A 24,641-nucleotide genomic window follows, 5' to 3' on the forward strand; every position below is an offset into this window, starting at 1 on the left:
GTCTCAGCACTTGCCCAGGGCAAGGCAGGGGAAGCCACAGCCAACCAGCCCTGCTGGGCAGGAGGCACCGAGCTCAGGAGGTGTCGCAGATCCTTGCGTCCGCAGGGATCAGCCTGCCTCAGATTAATTGATTAAGGTCTGTAAAAGGCCTCAGGATGCAGAGAAATGAGGCTGTGCTAATTGCACAGCCTCCTATTAGTGCTTCCCCTGCTCTCCTGAGGATGAAAAACCCAGCAAGTGCCGAGCTCTACATGAACCCCCCCCACACACACACCACGCTGATGGGCTGGATCCTACCCTTGGGCTATTTCAATGCACCAAGAATGACCAGCCAGTGCTGTGCAGAGCAGCCCAGGGCCTGCAGCACAGTCCTGTCTTACTTAACCAAGCTGATGTAAGCAAATTAATCCCCTTTCTAAAATGCTACATTTGCTGGTGAGCTACCTGGCATTGTGAATCCCCATAGACATCAAAGACTCCCTCCCAGGGGACGCTCATCCCTGCCTAAAGGATGTCCATCCCCACCCAAGGGATGCTCATCACCACCCTGGGGACATTCATCCCTGCCTGAGGGATGTCCATCCCCACCCAGGGGACATTTATCCCTGCCTAAGGGATGCTCATTGCTACTCCAGGGGTATTTATCCCTGCCTAAAGGATGCTGATCCTCACCCAAGGGATGCTCATTGCTACTCCAGGGGTATTTATCCCTGCCTAAAGGATGCTGATCCTCACCCAAGGGATGCTCATTGCTACTCCAGGGGTATTTATCCCTGCCTAAAGGATGCTGATCCTCACCCAAGGGATGCTCATTGCTACTCCAGGGGTATTTATCCCTGCCTAAGGGATGCTCACCCCCACCCAAAAATGCTGATCCATGCCCAAGGGTTACTCATCCCCTCCAACAGGCTTCTGATCCCCACCCAGGGGATGTTCCTCACCACCCAAGGGCCCTGCTGCCATCCCAGAGGCTGCCAATCCCTCCACCCAAGGGATGCTGATCCTCACCCATAGGATGCTCACTCCCACCCAAGAGATGATGATCCATGTCCAAAGGCTGGTGGTCCCCACCCAGGGATTGCACATCACCACCCAAGGGATGCTGATCCTCACCCAGAGGCTGCTGAACCCCACCCAGAGGCTGCTGAACCCCTTCCAAGGGACGCTGAACCCCTCCCACACCACATCCATCCCACGCCCCGAGGATGCCGTGGGGCAGACAAGGGGCTCCCAAAACAAACCCAAACCAGGGTGCAGCAGGGTGGTGCAGCCCCCTGGAAGCACAGAAATGCTGCTGCCTGCAGGCTGCTGATTTCCAGGGAATCCAGCTCTGCAGCATGCAGAGCTTGCAGGTCCCTGCACGTTCCCCTTGCATTTTGCTTTACAACTGCCCAAGTGGAGCTGAAATGGAGGGGGGTGGAGGGGGATAGAATCTAGGGAGGGGGGTGTGTGCTTGCTCCATGCTTTGTTCCTCCACATGCAATTCCATCAAAGCCTCTTGCAGGCTGAATTCCCCTTGCAAGTGTGAAAGCAGCTCATAAAGAAGAAGGGTTTAAGCCATGAATCATTTAGAAAGCACACGGCACGGCACCGAATGCAAAGGAGGAGACATCTCCACGTAGTGCCAAGATCCAGGCAGGCAGAGGACACAGGGAATTGGTGGGACAGTTCAAAATGAGCTGGCATCCCCATCCCAGCTGCTGAAATCCCCCTGTGAAACACCACCCTTATCATCATCTTAATTAATCAGCAAGGTTTTCTGACTCTCCGTCAGCATTCTCCCATCTGCCAGTCCCTGAGTTTCTGCTGGAAGGGCTGGAAAATGTTCATGGAAGGAGCAAGGGAGCTCCCTCCGTTGTTAATTGCATTTGGAAAGCCAGGCACAGGGCTGAGGACCCAGCAGAATCCCTCCTTGCTTTCAGCAATGGGAAGGAATAATCCAGCACCACCTCCATCCACCAGCACCCAGCATCCCCACTCTGAGCAGCCCCACTCTGAGCATCCCTCCGTTGTTAATTGCACTTGGAAAGCCAGGCACAGGGCTGAGGACCCAGCAGGATCCCTCCTTGCTTTCAGCAATGGGAAGGAATAATCCAGCACCACCTCCATCCACCAGCCTCCAGCATCCCCACTCTGAGCAGCCCCACTCTGAGCAGCCCTCTGTTGTTAGTTGCACTTGGAAAGCCAGGCACAGGGCTGAGGACCCAGCAGGATCCCTCCTTGCTTTCAGCAATGGGAAGGAATAATCCAGCACCACCTCCATCCACCAGCCTCCAGCATCCCCACTCTGAGCAGCCCCACTCTGAGCATCCCTCTGTTGTTAGTTGCATTTGGAAAGCCAGGCACAGGGCTGAGGACCCAGCAGGATCCCTCCTTGCTTTCAGCAATGGGAAGGAATAATCCAGCACCACCTCCATCCACCAGCCCCCAGCACCCCCACTCTGAGCATCCCCATGTGTAATGCTCAGAACCTCCATTTCCTCACCATCTCCATGGTTGCTTCTTTTTTCCTTAGGAGGCCAGAATGGAGGCTGTTTGGAGGAGGAAGCTGAGAGCAGACCTGTTTACAACCACCTGAAAAGAGGTTGCAGCGAGGTGGGGGTTGGTCTCTTCTCCCTGGCATCAGGTGATAGAACAAGAGGAAAGGGCCTGGAATTTTGTCAGGGGAGGGTGAGGTTGGAGATGGGGAAAAAAAGTCTTTGCTGCAAAACATTTTGGCACAGGCTGCCCAGGGAGGAGGTGGAGTCCCCATCCCTGGAGGTGTTCAAGAAACCTGTGGCCATGGCACCGTGGGACATGGTTTAGTGGCCATGGTGGTGCTGGGTTGATGTTTGGACTCAGTGGTCTTGGAGGTCTTTTCCCATTGAAACAACTCTCTGACTCTATGGTCTGAATGTGAGCTGTGTCAGGTCTGGGTCGTGGTCACACGAGGAGATACCTGGGGGAGGTCATCACAGGGAGGTCTCAGTCACGCAAAGGGATGCTCCCCGGAATGCTGCAAGGTCTCTGCTCCCTCTCCCCCTTGTATCCTTGCCCATGGCATCCTTCTGGCTCTCAAAGCCTGTGGAAAAGGTGATTTAACTCCCTTCAGATGAGGCTGTGTGCCTGGAAATGGGTTTACCCTAATGAGTTCTAATACTTATTATCTTTCAGTTCTTTTATGCCCAGCCTGCAAAATCCAGTTACGGTTTTCAATAAGACTTAGTGAGCAGAGACAGGCACCAAGAGAGGATGTGAGCTCACCATGGGGCAAAGAGGAGGAGGAGGAGGGTGGGAGGAAGGCAGAGGCTGCCCCCAGGCAGACACAGCTGGATGCCAGCCAGCTGCTGGCTCAGAAAAATCCCCTCCCTCCAAGACCTCCAGGAGAATGAGGTTTAAGGTATTAAGGCCTGGCCTCTTGTAGAGGCAATGCTGGAGCTGACCAAGCTGGCGGCCCCATGAGCCCCCCATGCCTCTGGAGGAGGCATCACTCACTGTCCCCAAAGCTTGGCTGGGCCATACCCTGGCACAGGCAAAGGGGTAAAGCAGTCAGAGCCAGGTCCCACAAGCATCTCAGCCACCTCAGCACACGGAGACACCTGCACCGTCCCCATCACAGTGGCAAAGCAACCCCAAAGCAGCCACTTACACATGCAGAGCCTGCCAGCCACGATGCTGGTGGGATTCCCTCATGCTGCATGAGGAGGGAGTGAAGCAGTGAAAGTGGAGCCCTTCTATCCCAAGGTTCTGAGCAGCAGAGCCAGTCCTGCCTCTTGGATTCACAGGTGATGGGATTCAGCCATCACATGCCAAAGGGCAATCCCCAGGGAAAACCCAGATGTACCCCACCGGCAGCGCCCACAGAGCCACGTCCTCGTGGCGCACCCGGCAGCGCCCACGGGGCCACGTCCTCGTGGCACACCCGGCAGCGCCCACAGAGCCACGTCCTCGTGGCGCACCCGGCAGCGCCCACAGCGCCACGTCCTCGTGGCGCACCCGGCAGCACCCACAGAGCCACGTCCTCGTGGTGCACCCGGCAGCGCCCACGGGGCCACCCCCTCGTGGCGCACCCGGCAGCGCCCACGGGGCCACCCCCTCGTGGCGCACCCGGCAGCGCCCACGGGGCCACCTCCTCGTGGCGCGCCCGGCAGCGCCCACAGGGCCACCTCCTCACCCAGTATCATAAACTCCACAGGCTCCACAATGGGGTCCAGGGGGGCCATCAGCTGGGCAGTAGGATGTGTGAGCTCCTCCAAAGTGGTGTCTCAGCCCCACAGAAACGTCTTCCATGGGCTCTATGGAAGAGCCCAGCATGTTTCACCCACCGTCAATCCCCACAAGCCTTCCAGGAGGGGAAAGAGGCAGAACTAATCTGCCTGCAGAGCCCACGCTCAGCTCCTGCAGGTCTCTGCCATGGAGACTCTGCTCAGCCCTGGGTAAGCTGGGATTACAGGCAGCACTGGGGCAATTAAGCAAACCAGCTTTTCAAGCAGCAGACAATGCCTTCTGCAGCTGATTTCAATGACTGTAGTGAGAAAGATTATTTCTTGCAGCTTTTGGTTTAAAGCCTCTTTCCCCCCAGGATTGCAGGGGGCTGATTCCTTTCCTTTCCTGGGCCCCCCCAGCAGCATCGCATCCGGCTGCATGTGGGAGATGGAGGCCCAGTTTGGGAAGAGGTCTGCTGTTCCCACAAAGGCTGCAGGCTCCTGGAGGGACTGGGGTCACCCTGAGCTGGGAATGGGTGGATGGAGAAGGCGGCAGTGACTTCCCCTGCCTGTCCACATGTGATAGAAGCATCACAGAGCATCCTTCGCTCCCCAGTTCCCACGGCAGTACTGCTGGACCCCTGCTCATCACAGAAAGCCCAGTGCATCCCAGGCTCTTTCTCAGAGGATCACATTGAAGCATTGCCCAAAATGACCCAGCTAAGTTGGGAACCCCCAGACCCTCTTCAGGGGCAGCCTTGGATGAGTGGTGGGCACTGCCCAGGGGAGGGTGAGCCCAGAAATCACTGCAAACCCACCATGAGAGCAATCGGCTCCACAGCTCACATCCCAACCCTCTGCTGTATTCCTCTGGGTCCCTCCATAGTCCCTAGGATCATGCTAGAGGAGCCAGCTGATCCCCACCTGATTCTGGAGATCCCTATCTCATCTAGGGTGATGGATGTCCCCAGCAGCCGGGTGGACAGCTCACTCCTCACTGAGCAGCAGGTCCACCCACCCCATGCTCATCCCTCTGTCCCAGGCTGAGCTCTGGGCTCCCAAGGGGACCAACACATCATGAAGGAAGTACCAAAGCCCAGAAATAGCTACCCCAGAGCAGAGCCAGCTGCCTGCACAGCTTGGGGTGACTGAGGACTTGAGGGGAGGTTAGAAGAAGTGAAAGCCTTCCTGGGATCTGCTGGCCCACAATGACCAAGCTGGAAGAGGTGCTCAGCCCCCAGGGTGACTGTTGTCTCTTAATGGTGCAAAGCTGGGAGGTGAGGATCCTGCCTCAGGCCTGCAGTGTGGGACTTTGACTGGAACCTGCGGTGCTGGGGGTGCTGAGGGCTGTCCCTAGGAACCCAGTCATGCAAAGCTGGGATGAGTCCCCAGGGACACAGTGCTCCAGCTGAGCTCCAGAAGAGCACTAAAAGGAAATAGTGGTGAAGGAAACAGAGCAGTTGGAAGATGGGAATGGGATAACCCTACCCCAGGCTGGCCAGAGCCCATGGGCTGGTAGCCAGGGAGAGAGCTGCCATCAGGGTGACAGTGGGGACAACTTGCCATGGGACTGCAGGGCTGGTGGCACCCCAGTTTGCTGTCAGGATCTTTTGCCTTCAGGAGAGGAAACTCAGCCACACACCCTGGTTGGGTTGTGAGGGATTGAGGGCAACACAAGGGCTTCCCAGTCTGCAACAGACCACCACTGGGACCCCAAAGCTGGGGGGAGATTTGCTCTTTGGGCCAGGGGTAAGCTGTGCTGGACACAGGCACCTGCGGTCCCGCTGCTGGGGGCTGGAGTCACCTCTGTGGGCACAGAGGCTTTGGGAAAGCAATCCCAAACCAGAGTAAAATCCCATGGGAGTTCTGCTTAACCACACACTGCTGCCTGCCAGGCCTCTGCATAATAAATACTAATAACTGCTAATGAATCTCAGCTTGGAGGAGCCCCTCGGTGCCATTTGGCACTCACCACCCACCAGAGCGAGCAGCTGCCCGAGCCCTGGGAAGGATCAGGGTACAGGATAACCAGGAGCAAATTCCCAGAGACAGGAAGGTGATGGAATTCAGCAGGGTGGGAAAGTGCTAGTGGGCCAGGAGGAAGGCAGGTGGGAGCACTCTGAGGGGTGGGGGGGTTGATCCTTTCTACTGGAACGTGCTGGCCAAGAAACTTTAATGCTGCCAGCACGGAAGGAAGGGTTGGTAGAGCTGAGCTCAAGGTAACCTTCACGAGGGTCTCTGGCTGCTCCTGCTCTTCCTGTGCTCAGGTTGTAACTTTAGAGGAAAAGATTCCAATAAGTTGTCAGCAAGAAGAAAATAAATGGGTGGTGGTGGGGGGGTGTCCTCATTTCCCTTGGTGAGAGGAGGAAGAGGAGGAAGAGGAGGAAGAGGAGGAAGAGGAGGAAGAGGAGGAAGAGGAGGAAGAGGAGGAAGAGGAGGAAGAGGAGGAAGAGGAGGAAGAGGAGGAAGAGGAGGAAGAGGAGGAAGAGGAGGAAGAGGAGGAAGAGGAGGAAGAGGAGGAAGAGGAGGAAGAGGAGGAAGGCTCTCTCCCTGTCTCAGCTCCTCTACAAAGCGCCAAACCCTTCCAAAAGCTTCAAAATTCGGAGCAACCTCCCACCTCAGAGGCGACAATGACCAACAACTCCAACCGAGCATCCTTAACCCCGGGAGGAGCCAGCGAGCTTCCCACCCCCCCAACTTTCCCTTTGCCTCCCCGAGGAGCCGACCCCCATTTTCCCTCCCCGATAACCCTCCCGCGCCAGTCCCTTTCCCGGCCGCATCTTACCCCCACCGGGATCTCTCCGTGCGTTCGGGCCGCCCCCGGGAGCGCTGAGGATGGTTTGGATGGTGGAGGAGGGGGGGGGGACGACGAATAAAACCGGGCTCCTAGGGCAGCTCGGTCCCCGCCGGGCCCCCGCCCCACCCCGCCGTTCTCACCGGGGTTCCGCCGTTCATAGCGGCCTGGGGCGGGGGGGGTCCGGCCCGGTGGCTGCTGCTACCACTGAGCTCTGCCCGCAGCCGCCCCCCGGTGCCGTTACTTAACGGGCTCCATCCAGCTCCGCTGCGGCTCCGCTCCGGCTGCTGCTGCTGCTGCTTAACCCCTTCCCTCCCAGCGCCCTGGCCCCCGAGCATCTCCTCCCCCCCCCACCCCTCCACCTCCCACCCCCCTCTCCTTTGCCTTATTTTTTTCTTCTGCTTCTTTTTTATTCTCGCTTTTGGACGATGGGAAACGGTTCATGGCCACCCCCCGATCCTCCTGACGTGCTCAGGGATGAAGGATGCTCTGAGGGGAAGAAGGGTGATGCTGAGACCAACGGATGAAGGAGGCTGTGAGGGATGCCGGACACCCCTGCACACCCTCCCAAGGGGGCCCGGACCTGGTGTCAAAGCTGCCCTGAATTGCAGCGGTTTGGTTTGGTCAGAGAGCCACTGAATGGGGCTAGGAAGGGAGAGGGAAATTAAAGAAATAAGATTACATTCACTATTATATAAATAAATGAATGAAAGAATGAATAAATAACTGCACACACACAGTCCTGGTGATGCTGAGCCCCCCCCTTCTCCTGCTTCCAAGGGGACCTGGACCCATTCTCAGGGCTTCCCTGAGTCAAGGCAGCTGGGTTTGGCCAGAGATTTATGGAATGGGGCTAAAAAGGGGGAGGAGGGGAAGGGAGAATCTCTCTCATAGAATAATGATGATAATATAATAATATTGTAAAGTAAGATGTATCATAGGGTTATGGACTCATGGAGTTGTTTTGGTGGGAAAAGACTTTTCAGATCATTGAGTCCAACCATTCTCTAACTCTACCAAGGCTGGGGCTGAACCATGCCCCTCAGCACCATGCCTCTGCAGCTTTGAAAGACCTCCAGGGGTGGGGATTCAACCAAGCTCCCTGGGTAACCTGTTCCAGAGGCTGGAAAAGAACTCCAAACCCATTCAGTCTAACTGCTGACCCAACACCACCATGGCCACTAAACCATGTCCCAAAGTGCCAACCAAGTCCACAAATTTCTTGAACATCTCCAGGGCTGCTGACTCCACCACACACACACAGACAGAATCCCCAAGCTTAAAAGAGTCCTCAAAGATCATCAAGTCCAAGCTGTCACCACAGACCTCATGACTAGACCATGGCACCAAGTGCCACATCCAATCCCCTCCTGAAGACCTCCAGGGACAGTGACTGCACCACCTCCCTGGGCAACCTCTTTCAATGCCTGATGAGTGATACACCCAAGGGACAAGGGGACCCCAAGAAAGATGCCCATGGTAGCTGTGACTTACTGGGGTCCATGCACCCCAGCCTCTCACTGGCTGCCCTCCATTCCTAGAGCCAGCAGTGGGGGGATTGGGAATTTGGGGAAAGCCATGGCTGAGGGCAGGGATGGATCCTGCTGCTGTCCTTTGCTGAGGGAAACTGCAACCTCAGCTCAATCCATGCTGGATGTGAGAGCATCCATGTGTAAGGGAGCCATCCACACTGCCCCAGGCAGGAGCAGGCAGGAACAGGCAGAAGCAGGCAGGCACATGGACCACAGCAGCTCGTTTCCATAGGAAACCAGGCTGGAGAGCTGCCTCAGCTCCAGGCTGGGGGCTGAGGAGCTCTTTGTACTATTTTTATCCTCCTGGTACTTGGTTTCTTGGGTTTGACCATGCAAACACCCCAGCAGTCAAGGCTGCAGGGGACTGAGGTGAGATGAGACCTTTCAGCAGCTGGGGACAGCAGAAGCAGCAGCCAAGTAGCCTCCTGCCCCATGGTAGGTCAGTGGATCCCCACCACCCAGGGGCTTTCCCTCCTTCCCAACACTCCCATTTTCCCCACAACCCCAGCAATTCCAGCTTGGATTCTATAACAGCAGGGATGTTTTCTCCAGCCCCACTGAGGTGTTTGCAACTCCAGGTCCTCCTAATGGGACGAGTGGCTCCTTCTCCATTGGAACAAAGTTAGCTTCCTGCAAACACCTTGTTGGCTTCTCTTTAAACCCTCTTCTGCACCACAGGAATCTCAGGGCTGGGATATGCATGGGATCATGGAATGAGCAAATTGTTTGGGTTGAAAAGAACCTTTCAGATCATCCAGCCCAACCATCAGCCCAGCAGCCTCAGGTCACCACTAAACCATGGCCCTCAGCACCACAAACTACGCAGCTTCTCAAGCCCTCCAGAGGTGGGGACTCCACCACTGCCCTGGGCAGCCTGTGCCAGGCCTTGACAGGGTGACTTTCATGGTAGTGGGGACACCAAGCATCCCAGGCTGCAGCTCTCATTTATGGTCCCTTTCAGAACCTTCTAATTACCCAGGCTGTCTCAGGAGGGCTCAGCAGCAGGGGAGGTGGGAGGGGGGACGGAGGGAGGGTGTGGATAAAAAGAGGATGCAATGCATTATAGCAGGGGGGGGGGGAAAGGCCAGAGAAAATCTCATTTTGAGGATTATGAAGTGCTAAGCACCAAAATAAAAAAGCAAGAGCCATCAACAGGATGTCTGCAAAGATCTTAAGCAGAAAGGTCAGAATCTACAATTTAAATGGGTCGCTTGTGGCTTCCTTGCTCTGTGCCACTAATGAGCCAGGATGGGGGAAAACAAGGTTGGGTTTCTGAGGCCACGTTTTGGTCCCCTTGTGATTTGAAATGTCAAATTTGAGCAGCATGTTTGGTTGGTGGTTTGGTTTTCTAACCCAGGGATGAAGTTGAATCATAGAATCACAGAATCCTTAATGCTTGAGAAGATCTCTAAGACCATCCAGTCCAAACCTTCCACCCAACACCTCCATGACCACTAGCCCACATCCCAAGTGCCACAACTACTTGATTTTGTGTTTAGAATAAAGTTTGATGTATATATAGGATAGGATAGGATAGGATAGGATAGGATAGGATAGGATAGGATAGGATAGGATAGGATAGGATGGAATGGAATGGAATGGAATGGAATGGAATAGAGTAGAATGGAAGATGAAGAGAAGAGAAGAGAAGAGAAGAGAAGAGAAGAGAAGAGAAGAGAAGAGAAGAGAAGAGAAGAGAAGAGAAGAGAAGAGAAGAGAAGAGAAGAGAAGAGAAGAGAAGAGAAGAGAAGAGAAGAGAAGAGAAGAGAAGAGAAGAGAAGAGAAGAGAAGAGAATTAACCAGGTTGGAAAAGACCTTTGAGTCACCTCCAAGGGTGGTGACTCTACCACCTTCCTGAGCAGCCTGTTGCAATGCCTGACACTCTTCCAGTAATGATTCTAACATCCAACCTAAACCTCCCCTTGTGCCACTTGAGGCCATTTCCTCTCATCCTACCACCTGACACCCTCCTTGCAGGGAGATGAGGCCACTTCTTCTCGCCCTGGAGAAGAAGCAGCCAAAATGGGACAAGGCAGGGTTGCCCCATTGGGGTTTAATTGCTGACAGGGTTGAGTTTTGAGGTCTGCAGGGGGCTGGAGGCAGGAGTGGGTGTGAGCTGCAGCATCCTGAGCATCACTTACATCCCCAACACCATCCTGGGCACTAGAAGCTGAAAGAGGCTTCCCTCTGGACCTCAGCATCCCCATGGCAGCAGTGGGAAGGGACCAGCTGGGACAGGGATGCTCAAACCCAAGGCCTTTGCAGGTGGGTGATTCTCCAGCAGCATCCCAGAAGTCTCCTGTCCTTGGAAGCTGGAGGAGGGTGTTCTGAAGGAGTTTTGCTGCCTTTTTGCATCCACCAAGTCCCCACCCTCCAGCACCCACAAGATGCTCAAGGATCCTCACCAATACCAGCATCTCCCTGGGAAGCAGCTTTGTGGCCATGGTCCCCTGAGACCAGCAGAAATTTCTCCCAGAGGCTTTGTCACCCAGTAACCATCCCCTGAGGGCTCACACTTCCCATGCCCTGATTTTTCTTAATTAACTCATTAGGATGCTGGTGACAGTGATGGGAGTCTCCCAGGAGGGATTTGCTCTCCTGATGCAGCAGCAAGGGCTGCCCAAGCCTGGCTTGTCTGCAATCTCCTAACATACCCCAAAGCTGCAAACTCTGTGTGTGTCTGTGTGTCTGTGTGTCTGTCTCTGTGTGAGTGTGTGTGTGTGTGCATTTTAGGGTAAGAGAAGGAAAATAAAAAGGGAAGGAGGATGTTGGGATGGAGGGAGACATTTTAGGTCAAGAGAAGAGAAGGGGGGGAAGGGAAGGAGGATGTTGGGATGGAGGAAGTAATTTTAGGGCAAGGGGGGAAGGGAAGGAGGATAATGGGATGGAAGGAGTCAGTTAAGGCAAGAGAAGGAGGGAAAGGGATGGAGGATGTTGGGATGGAGGAAGTCATTTTAGGGCAAGAGGAGCAGGGGGAAGGGAAGGAGGATAATGGGATGAAAGGAGTTATTTTAGGGCAAGAGAAGGAGGGAAAAAGGATGGAGGATGTTGGGATGGAGGGAGTCATTTTAGGGCAAGAGGAGGAGGGGAAAGGGAAGGAGGATAATGGGATGGAGGGAGTCATTTTAGGGCAGGGGGGAAGGGAAGAAGGATAATGGGATGGAGGGAGTCATTTTAGGGCAGGGAGGGAAGGGAAGGAGGATGTTGGGATGGAGGGAGTCATTTTAGGGCAAGAGAAGGAAAATAAAAAGGAGCTGGAGGATGCTGGGATGCTGAGCCAGGCTTCTGTGGATGCTCACTGGAGCTGGGGAGCTGGGAGGATGGCCATGAGATAAGAGCTTTTGACGTCTTGGTGGTGGCTCTGTCATTATTTGGAGTAGGGGAGAGGATTAATAAGGGGGGGGGGGGAACCCAAACCAAAACAAAAAGCCACAAACAAGAAGGAGGCAACCATGTGGATTAAAGCTGGAAGGAAGAGGATTAAGAGATTGAAGGGGAAAGAAGTGGAGGGAATGCAGATGGAGGGGCACTTTCCCATTTCAGCCATTCTCCCTTTGGAAAAGGGGAGGGGGAAAGAGGGGGGGGGGGGAGAAAGGATTTTGATAAGCTCTCTAAAAAATTCATGAGGTTTCCATTTCTCTGTTTATTTATTTGTTCCCCAGGATAAACTCCTGAAATACAACATCCCATTTGTCAGCAGGTCCCCGGGGGAGCAGGGCATAAATCAGATTGTCCTCCTAATGAATTACAAAAGCCAGTGTTCCGTGGCTGTGCTGCCAGGAGGGGACACTCTGGGACAAGAGGGGATGGTCTGGGACAAGAGGAGACAGCTCAGGACAGGAGCAGATGGCACGGGGCAGGAGGAGATGGCTTGTGGTATGTGGAATGGTTTGAGGCAGGACAGGCTGGTTCTGAGCAAGAGAAGGTAGTTCAAGAGCTGAGATGACAATCTGAGGCAGAATGGGATGCTTCTGGACAAGAAAAGATGGTTCAAGACAGGAGATGACAGTTTGAGGCAGGATGGGATGCTTCAGGGCAAGAGGAGATAGTGCTGGACAGGAAAAGATGATTCAAGACAGGGTTTGGGGTAGAAGGAGGGGGTTTGGGGTAGAAGGAGGTGGTTTGGGGCAGACAGAGATGGTTTGGGGTAGGAGAGAACATTTTGGGGTCAGGAGAAGTTGTTTTGGGGCAAGAGAGGATGGTTAGGTGCAAGCAGAACAGTTTGAGGGGCTGCATGGACCTGCCTGGGGTTCTCCAGCAGCACCCATTCATGTGGACCCACTCTGCACACAGTTCAGCCTGGAGAAAAGGAGGCTGAGGGGAGACCTCGTTGCTCTCTACAACTCCCTGAAAGGAAGCTGGAGCCAGCTGGGGGTCAGTCTCTTCTCCCAAGGAACACATGATAGGACAAGAGGAAATGGGCTCAAGCTGTCCCAGGGGAGGTTTAGCTCAGACATGAGGAATAATTTCTCCTGCAAAAGGGTTGTCAAGGCCTGGCCCAGGCTGCCCAGGGCAGTGGTGGAGTCCCCACCACTGGGGGGGTTTCAGAGCTGTGTAGATGTGGTGCTGAGGACCATGGTTTAGTGGTGCCCTGGCAGTGCTGGGTTAAGGGTTGGGCTGGATGATCTGAAAAGTCTTCTCCAACAAAAGTGATTGAATGAGTCCATGTTCTTCGGCCAGGGCTAGAGAAGGCATCTGACAGGGCTGTCTATTTTCTGGTGACCAGTTTGTCCCCTCTCCAGAAGCACCGAGGCTCAGCCTGCAGCTATAGCTACACCCAGCCAGGGATGGCCTTGGGGGTGGTTTTGATCCATCCCCATGGTGACTGGTGGGATCAGAACATCCCCAACCTGAACAAGTCCCCAAATGGCAGTGGCAGGCGAGACAATGTGGGGGCCTCTGCGAGGAGGCAGCGCAGGTGCTTGGCTGGGGGCGGAACAGAGAAGCCATCTGCTCCGGGTTCATCCTGGGGAGTCGGTGGAGGAATGGATCCGGAGGCAAAGCTGCTTCGTGTGGCTTTGTGATGAGATTGCTTTTGGTGTCTTCATTTAGCTCTGGCTGATAAATGAGGCGGCTGCTCCCCCGTGCTGTGCCCGGCGGTGCTGAGCGCTGCTTCGGAGGAGCAGCAGAAGCTGGAGATGCAACTCGTCCTCCCTGGGGCTGATTCGTACTTGAGATGCTGCTGTGCCCAGGTCTGGGCCCCTCAGTTTGAGGAAGATGCTGAGTTGTTGGAAGGTGTCCAGAGAAGGGCAACAAAGCTGGGGAGGGGTCTGGAGCACAGCCCTATGAGGAGAGGCTGAGGGAGCTGGGGTTGCTTAGCCTGCAGAAGAGGAGGCTCAGTGGAGACCTTCTTGCTCTCTACAGCTCCCTGCAGGGAGGTTGTAGCCAGGTGGGGGTTGGTCTCTTCTCCCAGGCAACCAGCACCAGAACAAGAGGACACAGTCTCAAGCTGTGGCAGGGGAGGTTCAGGCTGGATGTTAGGAAGAAATTCTTCCCAGCAAGAGAGATTGGCCATTGGAATGTGCTGCCCGGGGAGGTGGTGGAGTCCCCATCCCTGGAGGTGTTTAGGAAGAGGCTGGATGGGGAGCTTGGTGCCATGGTTGAGTTGATCAGATGGTGCTGGGTGACAGGTTGGCCTGGATGATCTCGGAAAGGTCTTTTCCAGCCTGGTTAATTCTGTAAATTCTGGGTGGGGAAAAGATGAAGCACAGCAAAGCAAATCCTACCTTTTTCATGGGTGGAACAGGGAAACTTGTGAAAAACCTCCCCAGATCCCCCATTTTCACCTCATTTCAGCATCCTGCCCCAGCAGCTCCTGCGTGGTGATGGTCAGGGGTTGCTGCTGGCGGAGTCATTTGCTGTGAGTTGGTCTCAAACCCAGCATCCCAGGACAGGGTGGTGGCTCCTGGAGAGCTCACCCAGCACCATTTTAGGAACTAGGGCTGGCACAGGGATGCTCTGCAGCAGCTTTCCTTTCTTGCAAAAGAAACAAGCTTAGTCTGTGCTTTCCAGAGCCTCTCTTCTTTATCTTGAAGGTGACCAAATGAGGAGGATGATGGGGAGGGACTTCTAGTGACAGGACAAGGGGCAATGGCTTTGAGCTGGAAGAAGGCAGATTTAGACTGGATGTTAGGAAAAAATTCTATATGGTCAGGGTGGTGAGACACTGGAACAGGTTGCTCAGGGAGGTTGTGGGTGCCCCCTCCCTGGATGTGTTCAAGGCCAGGTTGCATGAGGCCTTGAGCAGCTTGCTCTAGTGGAAGGTGTCCCTGCCCACGGCACGGGCTTGGAAATAGATGATCCCTTCCAATCCAAATCATTCTATGCTTCTATGTCTGAACTCCCACCACAAGCTGCCTTTCCTTCTAACACACCTATTTTCCAGAGAAAACCTGGATTTGAGCATCCTGCCCCTCTGCTGAGTTGTGACCAGAGCAGTGGCATCGTGATGGGAGGGAGGAAAGAGTACATGGCCACTGCTGCCTGGCAGTCCCCAGGCATGGATGGCATCACTGCAGGCTTCCACAAACCCAATCTCTACAAACAGGACAAGGTTGGAGGAGGCCCCTGAAGGTGGTTGTTCCACTCCTCCAGTGTCCTTTCACTGCTGGATCCAAAGCCCATGGAGCACTTGGGTGCCTCCTGCTCGTCCCTAGCTGGAGAACAGGCAGCACAGAGCCTCGCTGGCCCTGGCCAGTGGCAGGAGATTACTGGAGCTTTGGAGCAGACACGTGGGATGGCTGTGTCCTAGTTTTAGAGAGCAGAATCCAGCATAAAAAAAAGGCAGAGAGAGGGAGAGCAAATATAGCAACTCACTCTTGCACTGCTCCTCAGAGCGTTGCTCGCTGGAGACCCAGGCCAGGGTCACATCCTCACCGCCTGGCACGTCCCCTAGGAAAAGGATTTGTTTGCCCCCATCTTCTCCTCCTCTCCAGTGGAAAAACATCTCCAGACATGTTCCCAGCTTTGTCTGACACAACCAGGTGGTCATCTCATCTCCTTCAGGGTCAGCAGCCAAGCTGCCTCCCGAAAAGTGTCCTCTTCTCTGTCCCTGTGCCTCCTCCTGCCCTCATTCCTCTTTCTGTTCCTGTTCTTGTCCCCATCTCCATTTGTTCTCCTGTCCTTGTTCCCATCCTATTCCTTATCCCCATCCTATCTAATTCTATCCCAATCCCATCCCCATTCTTCATCTCTTCCAATTCCATCTCCTCCTATTCTATCCCCATTCCATTCCTTTTTCCATTCCCATTCCATTCTCATTCCCCATCCCCATCCTACCCCTTCCCCATCCCCTTCCCTATCTCCACCCAGTCCAATCCCCACCCCCATTTCATCCCCATCCCATTTCCTTCCCCATCCCATCCCCTTTTCCTTCTTCATCCTTATCTCATCCTATCCCAGCCCATCTCATCCCAATCCCTTCCTCACCCCAAAAGCCCTCATGGCAGCTCATTGCCATTGAAGGGCAAGTGTTAATTTCCTCATCATTACCAATTATTACTCATTGCTAATTGTGAGTCCTGTCTCCCAGGGCACAGAGGCTCCAGGGAAGGAGCAGGTGGCTGGGCTGTGCTCTCCTGCCACATCTCATCCCAATCACCTGCTCCAGCTGGAAGCACCAACCTGAAACATCCCATGGTGACTCCATCCCACATCCCCACCTGGAATCCCAAATGGAGCAAAGCAATTAAAGCCACTGGCAGCAAAAAGGAGCCAGACTGGTGGGGAATGGTGGACTCTGCTGGGGTGCAGCTATCATTCCCTCAACACAGAGTCACAGAAATGTTTCAGTTGTAAAAACCCTCTAAGGTCACCAAGTCCAACCATCAACTTAAGACCACCATGACCATCAAACCCAGTCCCCAAGTGCCATGCCCACAGGTTTCTTGAACACCTCCAGGGATGGGGACTCCACCACCTCCCTGGGCAGCCTGTGCCAATCCCTGACCATGCTTACAGCAAAGAAAGTTTTCCTCATCTCCAACCTAACCCTCTCCTGGCACAATTCCAGGCCATTTCCTCTCATTCTATCACCTGATGAGGGCATACAAAGCTGGGGAGCACAGCCCTGGGAGGAGAGGCTGAGGGAGCTGGGGTTGCTTAGCCTGGAGAAGAGGAGGCTCAGGGGAGACCTTCTTGCTCTCTCCAACTCCCTGAAGGGAGGTTGTAGCCAGGTGGGGGTTGGTCTCTTCTCCCAGGCACCCAGCACCAGAACAAGAGGACACAGTCTCAAGCTGCACCAGGGGAGGTTTAGGTTGGATGTTTGGAAGAAATTCTTCACAGAGAGAACGGTTGCTCACTGGAATGTGCTGCCTGGGGAGGTGGTGGAGTCACCATCACTGGAGGTGTTTAGGAGGAGACTGGATGGGGTGCTTGGTGCCATGGTTTAGTTGATTAGATGGTGTTGGATGATAGGTTGGACTCGAACATCTTGAAGGTCTCTTCCAACCTGGTTTATTCTATTCTAGCCTAGCCTAGCCTAGCCTAGTCTATTCCATTCTATTCCATTCCACTCTGATACTAGCGAGAAGAGACCAACCCTCACCTCACTGCAACCTCCTTTCAGGGAGCTATAGACAGCAATGAAGTCTCCCTTCAGCATCTTCTTCTCCAGACTAAGCCACCCCAGTTCCCTCAGCTGCTCCTCACAAGAGCTGTTCTCCAGCCCCTTCACCAGCTTTGTTGCCCTCACCAGGCCACATCCCAGGATGCTGCACCAGCCAAACAAGGATCCACTGCCTCTGTCCCATTATCACCAATCAATAGAACATTTATTCCTTAATGGGCCAAACCTGTCAACGCTGGTGTCCCAGATCTCTGCCTTTCAGCATGGCTAATTGTGACAGGAAAGATCTGGGTGGGGGGTGGAACTTAATGAAATTCCAAATCCAGGCACATTAATCAAACAATTATTTCCTAACCAGGAGACAGACAGTGCTAAACCTAATTAAGAAATAAACAAAGTTAATCAGTGAAGAGAAGACATTTCCTAATCAGACAGATATGTAGCAAGCAAGAAATATTAGGCACTAATTTATTAAAGCTTCCCAAACCTGCTCCTCTTCGTTAATCACTCTCCGGCTCCAGCTTCCAGGAAGCAGCAGCTCGCTGTTATTGAAGCATTTGTTCTGCTTTAAGGTCTGTGGAGCACTGGAGAAGGGGAGGGAAAAGTAAGAGGTGTCACTCTGGAAGATGAATAATTGCATCCATTTCAAGCAACGGGGCTGGGGACCTGCAGGTGACACCTAAGGAAGGCACCCAGGAATGTGGGGATTAATCACCTCCAGCGAGCGCTTCCCCAGCTCCCAAGCTCATTCTGACTCCAACAGACACAAAAGTGCCCAAAGGCATAAAGATGAGAGCTGGTGGCACTCCTCTCTCCCTCTGCCTGCTCACAGGATCATAGAATCACCAAGGTTGGAAGAGACCTCAAAGATCATCAAGTCCAACCTGTCACCCAACCCCTCATGACTGCTAAACCATGGCACATCCAATCCCCTCTTGAACACCTCCAGGGATGGGGACTCCATCACCTCCCTGGGCAGCACATTCCAATGGCTAACAACTCTCTCTGGGAAGAACTTTCTCCTCACCTCCAGCCTAAACCTCCCCTGGCACAGCTTGAGACTGTGTCCTCTTGTTTTGGTGCTGGTTGCCTAGACTCAGAGCTTGTCATCAAAACCTGCTGGCCTGGCACACTTTCTGTGCATAAATGGGGATATTCCTCCTCAGATTTCTTTCTGTTTCCCACTGGAAAGAGATTTGGATGCACTGAGGCATGGCTGTGCTTCCTGCAGCCTTGTAAGACCACACTGGGCTTGTAGAGCTCTCATCACTGAGTATCATAGATTTGTTAGGGTTGGAAGTGACCTCAAGGATCATTTAGTTCCTATTCCCCCTGCCATGGGCAGGGACACCTCACACTACAGCAGGTTGCTCACAGCCACATCCAACCTGGCCTTAAAAACCTCCAGGGTGGCTTCCACCACCTCCCTGGGCAACCTGTGCCAGTGTCTCACCACCCTCATGGGGAAGAACTTCTTCCTAAGAAGCCACATCACTGGAGCCTCATCACTGGATATCCTGAGGTTCCCATCACTGAGCATTGTGGGGCTCCCATCACCAAGCATCCCCCTTAGCCCCAGAGAAAAGCTGAGGTGCTGTCCTGTCAGGAAGTTGTAGAGAGCCATAAGGTCTCCCCTCAGTCTCCTTTTCTCCAGGCTGAACAATCCCAGTTCCCTCACCTTCATTAACTTCAATAGCCTTCTCTGGACCTGCCCCAGCCCCTCAATGTCCTTCTTGGAGTGAGTGGCCCAAAACTGAACCCAGGATTTGAGATGTGGCCTCCCCAGTGCTGAGTACAGGCACTCATCTCCTTCCATCCCAGCCCACAACTTGCTCATCAGATTCAGAAGCATTCAGCTCTGTTTGATGCCACAGGGGTGCCTGGAGTTGAAACCACCATTCCTGCATCTTCATGGTGGCACTGCAACACAGGGTAGGGACACTATGAAATGGGAGGCATGAAGCAGATGTGCTCCAGCTGCAGCCTCCATCCTCCTGCTTCCCAGGGGCATCTTCATGGGGGCACTGCAACACAGGGTAGGGACACCATGAAATGGGAGGCATGAAGCAGCGTTGCTCCAGCTGCAGCCTCCATCCTCCTGCTTGCCAGGCTGTGGCCAACCCACCAGCTCTCCCATGGCTGCTGGTTCTCCACAGGGATGTGACATCTGCCTCTGCAATGCTGGGACCATGCCCCACCTGCCAGCAAATCCCCAGCTCATCCCTCCCCAGCAAAGCCCCAGCTCCAGGAACAGGTCTGGGAGAGGCAGGAGATGAAGGGCAGGGATGGTGCAAGGACAACCCAGGGTGGCTTGGCTCTCTGCCAGCACTGAGGTCATTCTCTTAGACTGCAGCACCTGGGAGCAAGATCTATTTGCTCACCAGCCTCCTGGGTGCACCTTGTCCTGAAACAACCTCGTGTCATCACTCCTGTCCCCAAGGCCACGACATCAATTGCAGTCAGAAGCAGATTTGCTGTGCCAGCCGGTATCACATCTTGGATGGTGCACCTCGACTTCCAGGGCTTCAAAAAGGGCAGTTTGGCTCTTCTGGGATGGGGAGAGGCCCGAGGGGTCGGGGGGAAAAAAAAAGATTGAATTTTGAGCTTTTGGGGCCCAAATGGTGGCTGCTGCTGCTGCTGCTGCTCTGCAGCGCCGGCCTCGTTGGCATTCTCCGGCGGTGCCGCACACCCGTGGGGACCAGCAGCTGCTGCAGAGCCTGAATTATTCAGCTCAAGCAAGGTCCATTTGCTGATGGAGCAAGTGAGGACTCGTGAGCAGCACCGAGTGCTGGGCTGTGTCAGGTAGCTCTCCTTCCCTGGGCAAGCTCCTGCAGCAGCACCCTGCCTCCCTCCATCCCTGTACCGGGAGGGACTGGCACACATCCCAGTCCCTGGCCTCTGAGCCGCTCCATGGCACTGGTGTGATGTGGGAGAAACCTGCTGGCTGGGTGCTGCTGTCATGATCTCAGCAGCAATAGATCCAGGGCAGCAGACACACCTTGTCCTGAGATGGATCCATTTAAAAGATGGGAATAAAAAGCTGGGGGGGGGTGGGGGGGGTGGGGGTGACCTAAGTAAGTTACTGTGTTTAAATATGTCCCTCTCCATGCTGAAGCCTAAAAATCCACCCCCCAGATATTTGCCTTCTTCCCTTTCTCAAACTCATCAGGCATTTAAGAAGGTGCAGCTTTAGGTCACCACATTCTGAAAGAGTGGTCAGGCATCAGAACAGGCTGCCCAGGGGAGGTGGTGGAGTCACCCCACCTGCAGGTGTTCAAGAAATGTGTGGACATGGCCCCTGGGGACAAGGCTTGATGGTCATCGTGGTCTTAGGTTGAAGGTTGGACTCAGTGCTCTTGGAGTTCTCTTCCCACTGACCTTGCCGTGGCTCAACACAGGGTGATGAATTCCTACCGCACCATAGGTCTCACCCCTTGGTTTCCCCTTGAGCTTCTGTATCTGGGAGGGGAGGTCTAAGAGGTTTCTTGTCTCACCCAGCCCCCAGACAAGGCGTGGGTCTGTCACCAGAGCTGCCAAGGGCAGCATCACCACCTGGTCCCAGGGCTGCAATATCCAGGGACTGAAACAGGGACTTGGTCCCAGGTCCCCACAAAACCTCATGATCCAAACCCCACATCAATCATCTGCACCCTGATAGCCCAGGCCTGCTGCTCCCCAGGGGAGAGAGACCTGCTTTACACTGCTTTCACATTTCCAGCAGCATCCCTGAAGCTCAAGGTGGCCTCGGTGGCATCTTGGCACGTAGCGGGTCGCGAAGCCTCAGCGCTGACAAAACCCTCTCAGCCATCCTCAGGGATTTACTGGGATGTGCCCAGGATGGATGGCATGAAAGGGCTGAAAAAAATCAGTCCAGGCATCTGCCAGCATCCAGCCTGAGCTGCTCATTCACCCAGTTGCTGGAGTGCCAGGAGAACGTCACCCTGGCCCTATGGAGCTGGAGCTGCTGCAGCAGGGAAGAGCAGCTTTGAAACCCATTTTTCTCAGCCTAATCCTATTAAAGTTCCTGGCAAGGCACAGCAGTGGCCAAGCCTGGCCCCAGCTGCCAGTGGTCCCCACTGGGGCACGTGTATCCTTAGCACCCTGGTTGCCTCAAGTCCCTAGAGCAAGTCCTGGCTTGCAGGAGAAGACAGTTCCTCTGTGCCTGGCATGTTCCTGAGCCTTTCCTGTCATCTCCCAACCATCACAGAATGGTAGGGCTTGGAAGGGACCTCTGAAGGTCATCCAGTCCAACCCCCCTGCCAAGGGATGGTCACCTAGAGAAGGTGACACAGGAACAAGTACAGATGGGCCTTGAAAGAATGGAATGGCATGGAATGGAATGGCATGGAATGGAATGGAATGGAATGGAATGGAATGGAATGGAATAGACCAGGCCTTTGAGATCATCGAGTCCAACACATCACCCAACACCATCTAATCAACTGAACCATGGCACCAAGCTCCCCATCCAATCTCTTCCTAAACACCTCCAGGGATGGTGACTCCACCGCCTCCCCAGGCAGCACATTCCAATGGCCAATCTCTCTTGCTAGGAAGAACTTCTTCCTAACATCCAGCCTGAACCTCCCCTGGCACAGCTTGAGACTGTGTCCTCTTGTTTTGGTGCTGGGTGCCTGGGAGAAGAGACCAACCCCCACCTGGCTACAACCTCTCTTCAGGGAGTTGAAGAGAGCAAGAAGGTCTCCCCTGAGCCTCCTCTTCTCCAGGCTAAGCAACCCCAGCTCCCTCAGCCTCTCCTCACAGGGCTGTGCTCCAGACCCCTCCCCAGCTTTGTTGCCCTTCTCTGGACACCTTCCAGCAACTCAACATCTTTCCTAAACTGAGGGGCCCAGAACTGGGCACAGTAAAGCACCCAGAGATGGAGACTCCACCACTTCTCTGGGCAGCCTGCACCAGTGCTCTGCTACCCTCAAAGTGAAGAAGTTCCTGCTCATGTTTAGGTGGAACTTCCTATGTCATGTTTATGTCCATTACCTTGTGTCCCATGGTGATCCTTCTGTTTCTCCCTTTGCTTTGGAAATTGAGTTGGGGTCTGCACTCATGGAAGGTCCAAGTGTGTGATTCAGCTGTTGTCAGCTCCTCTGCCACCCTGGGGACACCATCCCCTCCCCTGGAGACAGCGTGCAGCTGGGGACAGCCTGCTCCCCAGACCACCCATGATGCTGGGGAGACTGCACCTCCAAATATCTGCCAAAATCTGGGGGGGGGCACCAAATGCCCCTGCTGGTTTTGGTCCCCAGGTTTGCAGATCTGCTGCTGCTGCTTCCCAGACAGGGCTGAGCAAGCACAGGGAGCTCGGTGGGGAGCCGTGGAAGGAGCTGGTGGCCTCTGATTTATGCTGCAAGGCTTCCTTGAAGGAGCATCATAAAAGCACCGTGAATTGGACATCTCAGGGGCAAAAAACACAGATAAAGCTGAAGTGGAGGAAGGGAGGGAGCTGCTCTGCAAGGGTTGGTGGCAGTGGAGGTTAAAGAGAGGCTGCAGGTCAGGGGGATAAGTAGGAGGGGGATGGAGGGGGTGGTGCCTGAGCTGCTGGGGTGAAGATGGAGACTCACAGAGCAGGAAACAGAGATGGTGCAAAATCACAGAGTGACAGAATGATAGGGTTTGGAAGGGACCTCTGGAGATCATCCAGTCCAACCCCCTACCCTAGGGTAGGATAGAATAGGATAGGATGGGATAGGATAGAATGGAAGAGAAGAGAAGAGAAGAGAAGAGAAGAGAAGAGAAGAGAAGAGAAGAGAAGAGAAGAGAAGAGAAGAGAAGAGAAGAGAAGAGAAGAGAAGAGAAGAGAAGAGAAGAGAAGAGAAGAGAAGAGAAGAGAAGAGAAGAGAAGAGAAGAGAAGAGAATTAACCAGGTTGGAAAAGACCTTTGAGATCATCCAGTCCAACCTATCACCCAACACCATCTGATCAACTAAACCATGGCACCAAGTGCCTCATCCAGGCTCTTCCCAAACACCTCCAGGGATGGGGACTCCACCACCTCCCTGGGCAGCACATTCCAATGGCCAATCTCTCTATGTAGAAGAACTTCTTCCTAACACCAACCTAAACCTCCCCTGGCACAGCTTGAGCTGTGTCCTCTTGTTCTGTTGCTGGTTGCCTGGATGGCATCCAGGTGGGTTATGAATGACCCCAGAGATGGAGACTCCACCACCAAGGCTGGGCAGCCTGCTCCAGTGCTCCACCACCCAGAAAGTAAAGGTGTTCCTCCTCATGTTTAGATGGAGCTTCCTGTGTTGAGGTTTGTGCCCATTACCTCTTGTGCTGTCACTGGGGACCAATGAAATAAAAAACACCACAAAAAGAGGGCACAGTTTTGGTTGGGTCAGAGGAAGGAGATGTGACAGATGGCTGCCCAGCCAAGGTGACCTGCCACATCTCCTCTCCCCTGCAATTTGATGATTAAACCAACCTGCTGCCAGCAACCTTTACAGCCCCATCCTGCTGGGTGCCAGGCACCAGCTGCAGCTCAGACGTAAACAAATGCCAGCCCCTGGGCACACAAGGAGGAGGTCTCCTGCACCCCCAGGGCTGGAAACACACAGGAGGGTCAAGCTTTTGCCTTGACCTGTACCATAACATCTACATCACATTTGCTCCCCCCATCCCCAAATGCCTTTTCCAAAGCAAGTCCTGGCTGGGGGCACCACGCTGCCAGGGTGAACCTTCCCTCCACGTTCCAGGAACAGGCCAACATGCCTCTGACCATGGCTCTCCCATGCTCTTGACTCAGCTGGTTGGCAGCAGGACAGGAGTTTTTGACTCTGTTTCAGATAAATCCTTCACTGGATGAAATGTCAGCAGGCTCCTCCCGGTGCCTTTCTCCCCAGCTCTCTCCACCTAGTGTGGTAATGAGCTTTGAGTTGATTGGGAAAAGAAGGGAGAGGAAACTGGGAGGAATAAAGCTTGCACCACCACCACCATCACCAGCTGTCACAGAATCACCAAGGTTGGAAGAGACCTCAAAGATCACCAAGTCCAACCTCTCACCACAGACCTCATGACTAGACCATGGCACCAAGGGCCACATCCAATCCCCTCTTGAACACCTCCAGGGATGGGGACTCCACCACCTCCCTGGGCAGCACATTCCAATGGCCAACAACTCTCTCTGGGAAGAACTTTCTCCTCACCTCAAGTCTGAACTTCCCCTGGCACAGCTTGAGACTGTGTCCTCTTGTTCAGGTGCTGGGTGCCTGGGAGAAGAGACCAACCCTCTCCTTCCTACAACCTCCCTTCAGGGAGTTGTAGAGAGCAAGAAGGTCTCCCCTGAGCCTCCTCTTCTCCATGCTAAACCCCAGCTCCCTCAGCCTCTCCCCACAGGGCTGTGCTCCAGACCCCTCCCCAGCCTCATTGCCCTTCTCTGGACACCTTCAAGCCCCATGGTGAAGAAGCTCAAGAACAAGTCTTACCAGGAGCAGCTGAGGGGACTGGGACTGTTTAGTCTGGAGAAGAGGAGGCTGAGGGGGGACCTCAGTGCTCTACAACTCCCTGAAAGATGTAACCAGGTGAGGGTTGGTCTCTTCTCCCTGGTATCA

General features: G+C 54.2%; 1 protein-coding gene across 1 annotated transcript in view; it reads right to left on the reverse strand.

The window, feature by feature from the left end:
* WSCD2 (WSC domain containing 2) overlaps window positions 1–7,327 on the reverse strand; it is a 38,563-nt gene extending 31,236 nt beyond the window's left edge. Inside the window, exon 1 of the mRNA XM_009909622.2 lies at window positions 6,970–7,327. The gene's annotated coding sequence lies outside the window, so the exon portion shown is untranslated. The remainder of the gene's footprint in view (window positions 1–6,969) is intronic.
* Window positions 7,328–24,641: the final 17,314 nt, after the last annotated feature.

The sequence above is a fragment of the Dryobates pubescens genome, chromosome 25, assembly GCF_014839835.1.
Source record: "Dryobates pubescens isolate bDryPub1 chromosome 25, bDryPub1.pri, whole genome shotgun sequence".
Classification (NCBI taxonomy): Eukaryota; Metazoa; Chordata; class Aves; order Piciformes; family Picidae; genus Dryobates; species Dryobates pubescens.